Below are 15,437 nucleotides of genomic sequence, written 5' to 3'. Positions count from 1 at the left end.
GGTATTTTTGGTTGAGCAACCCAAGCATACATAACTAGAAAATTACAAATTTTTCGATACCAATATGGAGCTCTTTTTGAAATTCTTCACTCTTTGATAACTTGATCTTTATTTCTTTGAATTCACTAATTTTTGGTTTTTGGTATCTTCAACTTTTTGAATCTTCGGAATTTTGATATTTTCATCTTCACTTTAACTACTCCAAAATTCTTTAAACTTTTCTTGTAATTCTCTCTTTTTTTTACATGTATCTCACTCTTTTTTTTTCTTTCACTCAAAACCCTACATGCTTAAGCAGGGGCGCTCAACTTCAACCTTTATTGATTAAATATAAAAATTTTCCTGGATACATTTCTGGTACACAATGCTAAACTTGTTGCATCCCTCAAACTAAGCGAGGTTATGTTTTTGTCCCATGATTTCACTAGAATAAAGGGGCCACAAATGCACTATAATGTGTATAGGCTCAACTAAACATTTGGGTCTTCATGCAATCATCAAACATAACACTAGCATGATTCCTAATTGCTTTTTTACCAAATTTTCTAAATTAAGTCCTAGCAATTTTCATTTATGCAAAAAAAATTTTAAAATTTAACTAGTGTAATAACCAACCCCCTACCCCATACTTAAATTATGCAATGTCCCCATTGCATGTTATGCATGATAAAAAAAACATAAAAGTAAAGAGAGAATTGGAACAAACTCCCCTGGGATAGTAGTCGCGAGGTTGATTTTCTTCTTTGAAAGCTCCATCTTCAATTGACTTTAAACATGGGAACAACTCATCCATGTATTGGGTGTCAAATCGCGTGTGGTACAGCTCCAAATATGCAGGAAAATAGTCTCGAAAAATCTTCGGGAATTATCCTTTGAAGAATATGAGTAAACCTGTATCATATGTGGTTAGAATCCAAAGTTTGATAGTGAAATATTGACCGACTCGCCGAGTTACTATGACTGCTCGACGAGCAGAAGTGCTTTTAGCAGAAAAACGTGGTTTCGTAAGCGTACTCGCCGAGCCTGTGATATGCACTCGGTGAGTACATCGCTGAGTGATAAATAAATCTGCTGCTTCTGAGTCCGTTCCTGATGTGGCTGGGTATGATAATTTAGTGTCTTCCTTCATTTTTCTTTCATAAGCAACACTCTTAAACACTCTTTGATCACGGACTCGACCTCAAACTCAAAAACTTGCACATTCTCTTCTAGACCCGACCCTTACTCTAGCCTTGACATTTGAGACTCTTGCATGCATCCTAGCCTCAATCTGAAAAGATAAGAGCAACCACAAGTGATAAAAACAAATTCCTACTTGATCGTCCTAAAAGCAAATAAAAATTCAAAACACACAAAACATATAAAAGTTATCTTCAAACAACCAAATAAAAAAAATAAAAATATCAATCTTCATCTTCCTCCTCATTTTCTCCTGCTCCATTCCCACTTGCTTGGTTCCTCCTTTCTTGCACTCTTTCCTCCCAACTTGGCACATAAGGGAATCCGGGTCCGGGCCTTGGTGCGATATTCATTTGTTCAAATAAATAAACAAATGACTCGTTGTTATAATTCATGCTTCTCCCAATGTCGTCTTGGTACCTTCGTGCCTCAATATTGTATCAATCCATGCGTAACTCTTCATCCACCAGAATGACCGGTGGGTCTTCCCGAGCTTGCTCCCTCCTTTGCCTTACCCTTCTTCCCGGCTCCTCCGGTACTAACACCTCATCCGCATGAGGGATGCCAAAATGTCCTCCACCAAAATCTTCCACGATTCTTGCCCACCTAAACAAAGTGGTGCTGAAAGGAGGAGTAGGAACCATGGTCAACATCCGAGCTTCCCCTTGGTCAAAAATACCATATGTTCTTGCAAGCTTCGTTACAAACATTCCTCCGTTAATCTTTGAAGTGATCCGCTTTTTTACCCCCCCCCCCTCTGCTAAATATTTCGCCAAGCAATATGGCAAGTTGCAAAAAACATCGGGAGTGATAATGCTCCACATGTAGAAAATGTCAAGAGTAGGGACCTTATCGTCATCCTTTCGCATGTTAATAGTACTTGCGATCAGACGATGTATCAAGCGATGAATTGGGGAACGGATACTCCCCTCTTGAGCAGATGACGGAATGTAGACCCGGTTGGCGATTGTGTTCCACCAAGTCGATGCAACTACTCCCTCGGGCAAGTCTTTGTGACAATGTTCTAGGAATGTTTCAAAATTTTCTGACATAATCACATTTTGATCATATATCCCCATCCTTCGTGCGAGCTCTGCAATGCTACATTGACACAGCTCCCCTCCAAGACAGAAAGTAATAGTGTTTGGATTGTAATAGTCACTACCACCTCGGAAGGAGATGGTAGCAAAGAACTCCCAGCACAATTCTTGATAAGCGGGATCTTGAATCTTAAAGAGTCGGCTCCAACCATCACAAACCACTGTCATCCCATCATTGTTGAAAGACTTGACCAAATAAGGGGTCAAATCTTCCTCCAACCCAACTTGACCAATCCAATGCCAGTCAATACTATTAGGGACATATATTTCCTTGCGCTTTAACGCTTCCAGTTTGTTTTTTGTGCGAGCAAGTGACGGCTTGGAGGTTATTTGTGGAAAGGTTAACCACGGGAGGTCCCCATATCCGCCTCCCCTTGAACTTTGTCCTCTCCTAGACATAATTCCTGCAAGACAGAATCAAGCAAACCACAACCAAAACACAAAGCAGTTAAGAACATCAAACTTTCTGAGCATCTGTGACCCGGACTCGCCGAGTCCACGAACCGACTCGGCGAGCAGGACGAACTGTGCGAGTCCAATCCAGTCGGGTAAAATTAACCGGTCGATTCCATAAATTAATCCAGGGGTTTGTTTCGGAATGTTCACTAAGCATTAATATATAAGAAATTTTGTTTAAAATGCCCTAATTTACCAAGAAATCGAAACCCTAAAGTCCAAGTGTAGTCAAAATCGGGATTTTTTCAGAAATTAAGGATGCATCTGCACCAAAGATCGAAACTTTTAAAAGATTAAGAGTGAAAATGGTTACCTTTTAGTTGGATTTGTAAGAAAATGGAAGAAATCAAGATGAGAGCTTGAGAGAACTTGCTCGTCGTGTATGGGTGGCGGCTGGGTGAAATGTTGAAATGTTTTACAATTAGGGTAAAAACCCCTTTTACAGAATGTGAAAATTATTATTATTATTTTTTTCGGATAAATATGTGGACTCGCCGAGTAGGAGCACCTACTCGCCGAGCAAATACGCGATTCCGAGTTTAATCGGGATTTCTCAAATGGACTCGCCGAGTAAGTTTAGGGACTCGTCGAGCCTTTCACTGTTTGATAAGCAATTGAATCTTTAAAAATGTATGCAACCAACCCACACTTGAGCATTGCTTGCCCTCAAGCAATCATTATAAGCACAAAAGAAGATTGATAAAAGCAGATCCAAAAATAAAAATGAAAAAGAAAGGAAAAAGAAAGCAAACTCTAAACTCGGGTTGCCTCCCGGAAGCGCTTCTTTTTAAGGAGTCATTAGCTGGACTCCTTCCCGCTTTAAGTTTCTGTAGTTCCTCCTAGAAGCAGCCCTGCTTCAAGACCTTCATCTCTTGGAATTCCTTCTTCATATCTCTTCACTCTATGACCATTAACCTTGAAAGGAGTTCCGTCTCTCGATATAAGCTCAATAGCTCCATGTGGAAAAACTTGTTTTACTATAAATGGACCATCCCATCGTGTCTTCAGCTTGCCCGGGAAAAGTTTGAACCTTGAATTGAAGAGTAGCACCTTTTGTCCTTCATGAAAATCCTTATTACCCTTCAATCTTTTATCATGCCAATTCTTTGTCTTTTCTTTCTATATCAAGGAACTAGTGTAGGCCTCATTTCTCAGCTCTTCAAGGGCATTCATTTGCATCAATCGGTTGGTTCGGAGTTCAGCCAAATCAAAATTGCACATCTTTAGAGCCCAAAAAGCTTTATGCTCTATTTCTACCGGTAAATGACAATTTTTTCCATATACTAACCTATATGGTGTAGTACCAATAGGCGTCTTGAAAGCTGTTTGAAAGGCCCAAAGTGCATCATCTAATTTATCCGACCATTCCTTTCGATTTCCTCCAACCGATCTTTCTAAAATCCTTTTTAATGCCCTATTCGTCACTTCAGTTTGCCTACTAGTTTGTGGATGATAAGATGTGGAGAACCTATGATGTACCCCATATTTTTTCAACACTTTGGCTAATTGATCATTTGCAAAGTGAGTGCCCCGGTCACTAATAAGAGCTTTAGGAACTCCAAATCTTGAGAATAGCTTCTTTAGAAATCGTACCACCACCCGAGCATCATTAGTTGGCAATGCCTGTGCCTCCGCCCATTTAGACACGTAATCGACCGCCACCAAGATGTATTTATTTCCTTTGGACATTGGGAAATGTCCCATAAAGTCGATCCCCCACACATCAAATACCTCACATATTTGAATACTATATTGGAGCATTTCATTTCGGGATGATATGTTCCCGGCTCATTGGCACGAATCACATTCTTTGACAAATTGAGCAGCATCTTTAAAAATGGTGGGCCAATAAAACCCAATATCAAAAATCTTCCTAGCTGTGTAGTGTGCTCCATGATGTCCTCCGACGGGCCCGCTATGACAGTGTGGCAAGATTTCTCGACTTTCTTTCCCGAATACACATCTTCTTATCATTCCGTCTGCGCAGCTTCGGAAGAGATACAGCTCATCCCAAAAGTAGTACTTAATTTCTGAAAAGAATTTCTTCTTCTGTTGGTGGGTTAAGTCTTTTGGAATGTAATTGGTTGGTAAGTAGTTAGCTATATCCGCAAACCATGGCATTTCTCCGGATACTACTAAAAGATATTCATCGGGAAAATCGTCTCCAATCTTGTTTTCTTCCAACTCCTCCAAATGCGGGTTCTCTAATCTTGACAAATGGTCGGCAGCTACGTTTTCCATTCCCTTTTTATCGTGTATTTCAATGTCAAACTCTTGCAAAAGTAAGACCCAACGTCTCAATCGGGGCTTAGCATCTTGTTTAGTAAAAAGATACTTTAGGGCTGAATGATCGGTAAAAACTATGGTCTTGGACAATACCAAATAAGGGCGGAACTTATCAAAAGCGTATATCACAGCTAACAGCTCCTTCTCGGTAGTAGTATAATTCTCTTGGGTAGGATTCAATGTCTTGCTTGCATTGTAGATCGGCTGAAAATGCTTGTCAATTCTTTGTCCCAAAACTGCTCCCACCGCATAGTCACTAGCATCACACATTAGCTCGAAAGGAAGATTCCAATTTGGTGCTATCATGATAGGAGTAGTGGTTAATATTTCCTTTAACAAATGAAATGCTTCATGACATTCCTTGGAAAAATCAAATGGGGCATCCTTCAAGAGTAATTGAGTTAAAGGTCTAGTAATCTTCGAAAAATCTTTAATGAAGCGCCGATAAAATCCCGCATGGCCAAGAAAACTCCTTACCCCTTTTACATTAGTTGGAGGGGGTAGCTTAGCTATTGTGTCCAATTTTGCTCTATCCACTTCTATCCCTTTCCTTGAAACTTTGTGACCCAATACAATTCCTTCTTTCACCATGAAGTGACACTTTTCCCAATTAAGGACAAGGTTTGTCTTCTCACATCTAGCTAGCATCAAGTCCAAATTAGATAAGCAATCTTCAAAAGATGACCCGAACACCGAGAAATCATCCATGAAGACCTCCATAAACTTCTCGATCATATCATGAAAAATGGCCATCATGCACCTTTGGAAAGTAGCTGGTACATTGCATAACCCAAAAGGCATGCGTCTATATGCAAATGTTCCACTTGGGCATGTAAAAGTGGTCTTCTCTTGGTCTTGTGGGTCTATTGGAATTTGAAAATATCCCGAAAACCCATCAAGAAAACAATAATATAAATGGCCGGAGAGTCTTTCGAGCATTTGATCGATGAATGGCAATGGAAAGTGATCCTTGCATGTGGCATCATTCAATTTCCTGTAGTCAATGCAAACACGCCACCCGGTTACTGTTCTCGTTGGAATTAATTCGTTATTTTCATTTGCCACCACCGTCATTCCTCCTTTCTTTGGTACCACTTGCATCGGACTCACCCATGGGCTATCGGAGATGGAGTAAATGATTATGGCATCTAGTATTTTAACCACCTCCTTTTTCACAACCTCTTGCATGTTCGGGTTAAGTCTTCGTTGGCGTTGTACTACAACTTTAGCTCCATCTTCTAAGTTAATCTTGTGAGAACAATAAGTTGGACTAATTCCTTTTATGTCGGTTATTTGCCATGCTATAGCATCTTGCCTCTTCCTTAGTACACCCACAAGGCTTTCTTTCTCATGTTCGGCCAAATCAGCGGCTATTATTACAGGTTTTTGTTGGCCATCTTCAAGAAACGCGTACTCCAAGTGATCTGGTAGTGCCTTAAGTTCAATTTTCGTGTTCTGAATGTTGAACACGTCGAGTCCATTGAGGGGGCTCGTCGAGTCCTTAGTGAAATCCGCGACTGATCGGGTTTCCTCGGATGGACTAGTCGAGTCTGTCGAGGCGACTCGGCGAGTTGGGTATTCTGCACTTCTGATTAGATCATTATACTCAGCTTCCTCGATCAGTCTTTCTAATTCCAGTAGGTCTCTTTCCGCATCAAATTCTTTTTCATGTGTGACGGTGGACTTGTTCGGCTCATTTTCATTCCATTCCTCCATCAATTCTTCCAACATGTCAACCGAAAATGCTGTGTCATCGTTATTCCTTGGATGTTTCATGGCTTGATCAACTCCGAAAGTGATTGATTCGTCTCCTACCCGAAGGGTAAGTTTAGAATCTCGCATGTCAACTATAGCACTTGCGGTGTTAAGAAAAGGTCTTCCAAGTATTATCGGGACTTGAGGATCCGCTTCCATGTCTAAAACTATAAAGTCCGTGGGAAACACAAATTTATCAACCTTCACCAATAGATCTTCACAGATTCCTCTCGAAAATGTGACCGTTTTATTTGCTAGGTGAATAGCCATTCGAATTAGCCTTGGCTCCGGAAGATCTAATTTCTTGAAAAATGAGTATGGCATGAGATTTACACTTGCCCCTGAATCGGCAAATGCATAAATGGTAGCTAAGTTTCCAAATTGGCAAGGCAATGTTAAGCTTCTCGGATCACCCTTCTTCTTAGGTAGTATATTCAACATGGCAGCTGAACAATTCTCGTTTAGGACCACTTTCTTCACCTCTTCCATCTTCTTTCTATTAGTTAGAAGCTCCTTGAGGAATTTGGCATATTTCGGCATTTGTGCAACCGCTTCTATGAATGGCATATTAATCTGGAGAGCCATTATGTGTTCCAGAAACTTCTTGTAGTCAACTTCATTTTTTTCTTGTCTAGCTCGAGCCGGAAAGGGAAGTGGAGGCTGATATGGCTTAACAGGAGGCTGGCTTTTCTGTTCAGGTGGGGGACTCGTCGAGTCCGTAACGTCGACTCGGCGATTCGTGTCGGGATTCTGTGATTCTTCAAGATCTTTTTTATCCTCTTGAACCAGCTTAGGGTCTTCTTGCTGAATAGGGGTCAGAGGGGTTATAATCTTCCCACTCATGGTTGTCACGATATTTATATGTGCACCTTTCGGGTTACTTTCGGTATTACTAGGAAGTCCACCCGGTCTTCTCTCATTCACTTGTTGAGCAAGTTGCCCCAGCTGCTTTTCTATGTTGAGAATAGATGCTTGTTGATTCCTAAGCAACGCTTGTTGATCTTTCATCATAAGTTGGTGTTCTCTCAACATAGTTTGTTGATCTTTGAGTGTAGCATCGGTATCAATGTGTCTTTTCTCGGATGCGGCCACGAATCTTGTAAGCATGTCTTCCAAATCTGATTTCTTTTCATACACCGGTTCCTCCTTTTGATAAAAGCCTCTCTCCTTTTGCCTATACTTTTCCTCCCTTGTCTTTTTGTACTCATCATAAGGTAGTCATTCCTTCTTTGGTTTTCGCCAATTATCATCTAACCTATCACCACTTGAATAGCACACTTGCACCTTCCGATTCCCGTTCTCGTCAAGATCACAATCTTTAGTTAGATGAGGTCCTCAACAGTTTTCACAACCCACTCTAATGGCGTGGATGGATTGGTCCATCTTTGTCATTCTTCGATCCATGCTTTCCAATTTTGCCATCATTGCTGCCATGTCATTAGTAATAGAGTTCACCGCCCCTCGAGTCAAGTCATTTCTTGGGTTATGATATTCTCTTGAGTGTTTAGAGAATTCTTCAATTAGGGCCTTTACCACCGGGGGTGCTTTCTTTGTGAGTGGTTCTTGCGAATCAAGGAGTTGTCTAGTTTTCATATTTACTCCATCATAGAAAATGGAGACTTCTTGTTGGCTGTTTAGATCGTGATGTGGGCAATTCCTTAGTAAGCCTTTGTACCTTTCCCACGCCTCATATAGTGACTCTCCAGCTTGTTGTTCAAAATTAGTTATGGCTTTCTTCAACTTGGCTATTTTTGAAGGAGGGCAAAACTGGTCTATGAATTCTTCTTTCATTTTAGCCCATGTAGTGATGGATCCTGGGGGAAGTGATTTTAGCCAATCCTTTGAAGTTCCCTTGAATGTGACAGGTAGCATACGAAGCAAGACAGTGTCGCGAGCCACATTAGGGACATTGAAGTAGTCGGCTATGTCATTGACTTCGTCAAGATGCTTGTATGCGTCTTCATGATCCTTCCCGTAGAATGGAATCTCCTTAAGTTGAGCAAGTATGTGGCCTTTAAGTTCAAAGGTGGCAGTTGCGGGAATTGCGGGTTGCACGAGTCCCAGGCCGGTGTCGTCACGCATCCTTTTCTTCCATTCACCCATGGGAACTTCATCAATGTTAGCCATGGGGTCAGCTAGTTCGCCCTCGATGTCGCTTCCTTCCTCGGATTCGCTTTCTTCTTTTCCGGATTCGTACACGATATCGTCCATGTTTGGGTCTTCGTTTGCCTCAGAAAAATTGCTGGATTCTCCCACTTTCTTGTCCTTTTTCTTACTAAAAACAGATTTGAGATTCTTCAATGGCGAATTTTTTGATGTTGCGGTTTCTCCTATGGTTTTGCCTTTGTTTTTCTTCAAGGTTGCTACCGGGTCTTCAAGCGGTGGAATCAAAGGTGTACCTCCTCCCCTGGTCATAAACGAACTGTAAACAAAACAGAAAATACGCGTAAAAAGAACAAAAAAATAAAATAAAAATGAAACTGAGTTTCAGCGATGGACTCGTCGAGTAGCTTCGATTGCACTCGGCGAGTTCAAGGCTAAAACTGAAAAAAATCATACTAAAATTCTAACAAATCAGAGAAAATTAAAACTAAACCTAATACCTAGACTACTAAAGCAGTAATTTTGTGCAAGATTAATCTCACACAAAGGGTCGATAATACTAGAAATTAGAATTAATTTTTGAACCGTTCCCCGGCAACGGCGCCAAAAACTTGATGTGTGTTAAACTAACTAGTTTTATCCTACTTTTAATTTATGAATTCGACACACAAAAGGCAGTGGACCTGTCAATTGGTAATATGAATTAGCAAGTAGGGTATCGAACTCAGGGAACAGAAATTAATCTAACTACTAGAATTATCTAAAACAATTAGTAAAATAGAGGGGTTTTCTCTAGTTTTGCAAGGCTGGAAACTTAACTAAAACTTAACTAATCAACTAACAGCTGAAAACACGTAAAAACCAACTAAATTCAATGATTAAAAGGATTTTTGTTTAGGTTCAACTCATTTACTCCTATGGTTAATTTTTATGGTGATGTAATGGATTAATTGTTATTGGTTACCGACTAAGGTGATTAGATTCACATTCGTTATTACTAATCCTTAGAAAATAGATTAATTTAAGCAGTTATCAAGTGGTTAAACTAATAAATTCCCTAGTTTAATTATTCGGGTTAAATAAGACTTGTAATTAGCTAATTAAATTGGTGATTCAATTAACCTCTTGTTGATGGTGTATCACACAAGCTCACACATTAATTTACCCATTCTCTAGTTAATCCTAGTTTCATATTCACTAATCCTAGGCGAATAGCAATGTGTTCACATAAATCATATGAGATAAGCAATTAAGAGATGTTCATGCAGCTGAATTACTTAGCAATTAACAGAAAATAGTTATGGTTAATGCATAAGGGTCTTTAACAAGCTTAATTTAACAAGATTCACCACATAACAATTAATCAAAATAGTAAATTAATCCATAGGAGCAAACTTGTCTACCCTAAACAGAAACTAACGAAATTAGTTCATAATTGCAGTAGATAACAAACTAAAAACGAATTCAAACAAGTTAGACATAGTTCTATTCAAAAGTGAAGTGGAAAATTAAACCTAAGTTGCCTTAGTCTTCTTAGAATTGAGGATTAGGGTTCTTCTCACGTTCTTCAGATCTCCAGCAGTCTCCTTAGTCGCCAAGTAAGCTTCCCAAAAGCCAGAGAGAGAGTCACTTCGGGTTTGTTGCTTCTATTTATAGATTTCTCAAAACAGGGTCTACTCGTCGAGTAGACAACTGACTCGTCGAGTCCCCTTGAAGAATTCGTATACGAGAAGGACTTTACGTATTGCTTCTCGAATCTTCGTATGTACTCGTCGAGTAGATGTCCATACTCGCCGAGTAGCTTCAGGATTTAGCATTTTTCTTCTTTCTTCAGTTCCTGAGCTTTTGATCATATCTCCTGCTTCCTTTTATCTCCGAGCTTCTCTTTTGAACTGAAAATACAATTTGAACACTATTAAGTACCTTTTGTCCACAATATGTAAATAATTAGCTAACAATTAATGAAAACCTATACTAAATATATAGCTAAATATGCACATAGCAGAAGACTTTTTGGCCTTAGTAATATAAATGAAAGTCGTAGAATATGTTAAACCGACAACATCCATAAAAAGAACGCCCAAATCTGACTTCGTATGAGGAAGTTATGAATTTTCTAAGATTCGACAAAGCAGTGCACGACCCGAAACTCGAATTTTAGTTCGAGCGGTTTTTGGCCTACGCGACCTAAATGAGAGTTGAAGATCTCATTAATAGGAACTCAACGGTAAAAAGACAGACGAAAACGGAGTCCGTATGTAGAAGTTATGAATTTTACGTAGTCATTTAACAGTATAATCTTCTCATACTGTTAAATTTAAAATCGGTCGAGAAATAGCCGACGGAGTCAAAAGGAAAGTTGTAGATCTTATTTTTACCTACGCGTGGATATAAAGAACGTCGAGAACGGAGCTCGTATGCGAAAGTTACGAATTTTTGAAAATTGGCTGATTTCCACCCTATGTGCGATGCCACGTGTCAGCACCAGGCTGTGCATGGCTGTAGCCAGCTGGCTCACAACGTGAGCACCCTTTCTCACGACGTGAATCGACCCAGACAGCCTATAAATAGAGGCGTAAATCACTCCCAAAACACACACCTTTCATACCCTTTCTCTCCCGTTACCCCCAAAACCTCTCTTCCATTCCCTAGTACTTCCTAAGTGCTAGAAGCGAGTCCCGGAGAGCCCGAAGGCTCCAAGAAAAAGAGTTTTTCGGTTTGAAACTCTGCCCGCGCGGAGCCCGGTTGTCAAGCAAACTTCCCGGTTTCGTCAAAGAAGATTATTTTTAGAAGAGAGGTGTTGTCTGGATCAGTCCGTATCAGGTGAGTGTATAGTCATTTTCATCTTACACATAGATATGAAATATTTTATGTGCTATGTGTATAGGTATATGTTAGCTATTTACTTGAGATGTTGCTGAATGAAAGATCTATGCTTCTTTCTTTCAGATCTGAAACTTTTACCTTCAGATCTACACTTTATCTTTCAGATCTAAGACTTTTCTTTTAGATCTGAGACTTTTTCTTTCAGATCTACACTTTCTCACCTCAGATCTAAGCTTTTTTCTTCAGATCTAAACTGTGTACTTTGAGATCTATGTTAGATGAAAGATCTGAACTTCTTTCCTTCGGATCTGAACTTTTTCTTCAGATCTAGACCGTATATATATTTTATGCTTTGAAAGTCAAGCTGGATGAAAGATGTAAACATTATTTTTCAGATCTAGACTGTATAAATATTTTATACTTTGAAAGTATGTTGGATGAAAGATGTAAGCTTTGTTTTATAGATCTGGACCATGTATGTATTTTATATCTACAAATATGTTGGGTAGAACAATGGGTAGATGAAATAGATGATGTGCGTTAAAATGATGAGAGGCCTCGATGTTTACGATGTTTAAGATGATCCAGTCATCTAGCGGAGTATAGATGACGACCACAGACTTTTCTAGGCAGTCCAATGGAACGCTAGCAGGCTCGCAACCTGTAGGTGTTTTTGAAGATGTACTTCATCCCCCCATGGTTGCCTTACGGACACATATGGCAGAGGAATCTCCTTAGCAGTAGTGTCCATCCCGATGAAATTCCTTAGGATACGTCCCTTATAATAGATGCTTTAGGGACGTAAAGTGAGGATAACGGGAACGGGTAATCGGGTTAGTAATTTGATAAAAATAAATAATGGACTTATTATTGTGGGTTGAAAACCCTATATGCTCACCAGGCTCCCCAGCCTGACCCACTCAGTTTTCTTGTATTACAGGTAGTGGCAAAAGCATAGTTGGATGACTTGACGAGAGATTATGGATTTAAGACCATATTGTGTTTTGTGGCCTAAGATGTTTATTTCTTTTTGGTTTATGCTTATGGTCTGTATCGATGATTGACATCCCGAGTTTTTGTAATGTAATGAAAATACATTTCTTTCAGAAATGCTTTGACAAAATTTATATCATATTTTGTTTTGGGAACAAATTCCGCAATACTTTTCTTAAGAAGTTACTCTGATTTTTATTAAAAAGCATAAACAAAATCAGTCTTTTCTGGCCGTAAAAATGGGGATGTCACAGTTGGTATCAGAGCACTAGTTTAAGCGAACTAGGAATTTTTAGGATTTCTAGACTTAAACTTAGAATGCTAAGCGATGATTGTGAGATGAGTGTCTTCCATATTTTAGACACGAGCACTAGTTTATTTTAGGAAAGATGCCTAAAATGATATTATGTGCTAAATGCTTTATGTTTGCCTTGTATGCTATTATTTGTTCGGATCTATGGTCTGTTGCCGACCGGATCTGGAAACTTTATGTGTTTAGGATTCTAAGCGTTCGATTATGATATTAGAAATAGCATGTAACGTTTCGGAGTGATAAGGAGAATTTAAACGTCTATCGTGAAAAGAGATCTAAATTCACCTAATTTGGTGTATAGATCGAAATGGCAAGAACCCGAAGTGGAGCTGGAAACGTGAATGAGAACAGGAATCAGCAGCCTCGTCCCGAAGTGATTGAGCAGGTGCCGATAGTTGAAGTTACACTTGAGCCAGTCACAATGGCTGGAGTTCAAGCCATGATTCAGGCTATGATGGCGGAGCAGAGGGAAGAGATGAGACAATTGTTGTTGAATAACATAAATGAACCTTCGATGCATGTTGAACAACCAGAACGAAATGACAGAGAGTCTGAAGAAGGGAATAACAGTCGCACTGTCAGTCAAGTGGAACCCCCGGTGATCAGGAGGAACAACCATGATGAAAGAGTCGAGAGGAACGAATGCAAGTATAAGGACTTCACAACCTGTAAGCCATCAACTTGCACGGGGAAAGAGGATCCAATTGGAGTCATGGACTGGATATCGGAGATGGAATTGGCCTTCATAACATGTGGTTGCAAAGGCAAGCCACAGACCACCTTTGCAGTGCGACAGTTCAGAGGAGGCGTTGTTCACTGGTGGAACACTCTGGGGAAGACTCTAAGCCCCCAATGAGCCACTGCAGTTGACTTGGGCAGAATTTTTGGTATATTTCAAGCGCAAGTACTGCTCAGCCCAAAACCTGCTCGAGCTAGAGAATCAATTACTGACATTGAAGAAGGGAAACATGTCCATTGATGAATACACCAATGCCTTCACTGACAAAATGGAGTTTGCTTCGCGCATCGTTCCAGACGAGCTGACGAAAGTCGATAAGTATGCAAAGGGACTTCCATGGGAGTACGATGTGCCAGTCCGCCAGGCACCTACTCTGGAGGCAGCTATCTGGGTTGCCAAGTCTGTTGAGGAAATGATCAAGGGAAGAGTCGCCAGCAAGGTTGAGGTTGGCGAAAAGAGGAAGTTTGATGGGTCGTCAAAATCTAACAAGAAGAACGAGTCTAGTTCAAAGAAATCTGGAGGAGGAGGAAACGAAGCAAAGTGGTGCGAGAAGTATAAAAAGAAACACTCGGGGAAATGTAGCTAGGAGGTGACTTGCTACAAATGTAGAAGGACAGGGCATTACGCCAACGAGTGCACATCCAACAAGAGGGTGTGCTATGGATGCAATGAAGAAGGGCACATCGCTAAGGATTGCCCGAATAAGAAGGAGGCGGCAAAGCCCAATGTCCCACCGAAGCCAAAAGCCAGAGCTTTCTAGATGACCCTGGAAGCCGCGAAGGAAGAAACGGACGTCGCTTCAGGTACCTTTCTTGTAAATGGATTGCCTGCCAATAAATTGTTTGATTCTAGAGCAAATTACTCCTTTATATCACATAAATTTGGTGGAAGACTAGCATTGCCTATAGAAAAACTTGATGATTCCCTAGTTGTAGAAGTTGCTAGTGGCAAATTTATACCTGTTAGCAATTGCATTAGGAATATCGTCATCGACTTGAACGGAAACGAATTCCACGAGGAGCTGTTACCTATTGAGCTGAATGGTTTCGATATCGTACTGGGAATGGATTGGCTTAGCGCCAATGATGTCGAGATACTATGCAAGAAGAAGATAATAAGAGTAAACCCACCTGGAAAATAGTCATTCGTGGTGTATGGGGACAAACGCAGAGTAAATTCTGGAATCATCTCCCTGATGAAAGCTAGAAAATGTTTGTCCAAAGGTTGCTCATCATACTTGGTATTTGTGATCGATGCTAAGAAAGAGAAGAAGGAGATGCAACAAATACCAGTGGTGTGTGATTATCCGGAAGTCTTTCCCGAAGATCTTCCCGGATTACCGCCTGATAGACAAGTGAAATTTCGAAGACTTGTTACCAGGAACGACACCAATAGCAAAAGCACCATACCGATTAGCACCAACGGAGATGAAGGAGCTTATGACGCAACTTTAGGAATTGTTGGACAATGGTTTCATTAGACCTAATTCATCACCCTGGGGAGCTCCAGTGTTATTCGTGAAGAAGAAAGATGGAAGCATGAGGATGTGCATAGATTACAGAGAGCTGAACAAGGGAACGGTGAAGAACAAGTACCCATTGCCGAGGATTGATGACCTTTTCGATCAGCTGCAAGGTTCGAGTTATTTCTCCAAGATCGATCTTAGGTCAGGATATCATCAGCTGAA

General features: G+C 40.3%; 1 protein-coding gene and 1 non-coding gene across 3 annotated transcripts in view; both read left to right on the top strand.

Moving 5' to 3' along the window:
* The window catches only part of LOC145131522 (uncharacterized), a 36,392-nt gene that overhangs the window by 12,401 nt on the left and 8,554 nt on the right, over positions 1–15,437 (top strand). The window lies entirely within an intron of this gene.
* On the top strand, positions 8,413–8,519 carry LOC145151733 (small nucleolar RNA R71). Its single transcript, XR_013732291.1, has one exon. It is a non-coding gene; the product is annotated as a small nucleolar RNA R71 (small nucleolar RNA).

The sequence above is a fragment of the Lactuca virosa genome, chromosome 1, assembly GCF_052849685.1.
Source record: "Lactuca virosa cultivar CGN04683 chromosome 1, Lactuca_virosa_CGN04683_v6, whole genome shotgun sequence".
Classification (NCBI taxonomy): Eukaryota; Viridiplantae; Streptophyta; class Magnoliopsida; order Asterales; family Asteraceae; genus Lactuca; species Lactuca virosa.
The sequence above is the reverse complement of the archived record's forward strand: the minus strand, read 5'-3'. Positions and strand labels throughout refer to the sequence as shown.